Raw genomic sequence first — 1,055 nt, 5'->3', positions numbered from 1 at the left:
CTCCTTGCCACGACCCTGTCTTCCCCGCGACCCTGCGTGCACAATGCCAGCCAGGCGGGGAGCTTCCTCTGTGTCGGCATGCCAACCCGGGGGGAAGCTCCTGCCCCCGCCCCTGGCTACCCAGCGGCCCACATGTGCCCGCCCTGCCCCTGCCTTCCCCGGTGCCCCGTGTGCGCGCAAGTGGCCCACGGGGCCTGGAACTTACCCAGTGGTCGCCATGGCAATGCGGGGGGAAGTTCCCTGCCCCGCCCCCGGCTGCCTGGTGCCTGTGTATGCAAAATTAACCCGCCATCTTTGTTGGGTTAATTTGCATAGCCACTCCCTCATTGGCTGGTGGGCATGGCTTGTGAGCATCACGGAGGGACGGTTAATTTGCATGTTTCTCTTTGATATAGACTACAGGCCCAGTGCATGAAATTCGTGCATGGGGGTGGGGGGGGGGGTCCCTCAGCCCAGCCTGCACTCTCTCCAATCTGGGATTTCTCTTGCAATCTCCTAAACTGCTCACCTGCCTGCCAGCCTGATCCCCCTAACTGCCCTCCCTGCCAGCCTGATCACCCCTAACCACCTCTGCCTCAGCCCCGCCACCATGGCTTTGTCTGGAAGGATGTCTGGTCTAATTAGCAGATTACCCTTTTATTAGTGTAAAGGCCTGGTGCACAGGTGGGGGCCGGCTGGTCTGCCCTGAAGGGGGTCCAGGATTGGGGTGGGGGTCCCCTTGGGGGTAGGGCCGGCCTGGACAAGGGGCCTGGGATGGTTTGCAGGCCGGCCACGCCCCCGATCAGGGTGGGGGTCCCCGCTGAGGGATGGTGCCAGCCTGGGTGAGGGGCCTGGGGCAGTTTACAAGCCAGCTGCCCCAATCAGGGTGGGGGTCCCCACTGGTGGGCAGGGCCCGCCTAGACGAGGGGCCCATCAAGGTTAGCAGGCCAGCCACAGCCCCATTGGGGTGGGGGTCCCCACTGGGGGCGGTGCCAGCATGGGTGAGGGGCCTGGGGCGGTTTACAGAGTCTGGCCACGCCCCCATCAGGGTGGGGGTCTCCACTAGGGGCGTGGCT

The sequence above is a fragment of the Myotis lucifugus genome, unplaced genomic scaffold (assembly GCF_000147115.1).
Source record: "Myotis lucifugus unplaced genomic scaffold, Myoluc2.0 scaffold_7, whole genome shotgun sequence".
NCBI classification, from domain to species: Eukaryota; Metazoa; Chordata; class Mammalia; order Chiroptera; family Vespertilionidae; genus Myotis; species Myotis lucifugus.
This window is presented reverse-complemented; position numbering follows the sequence as displayed.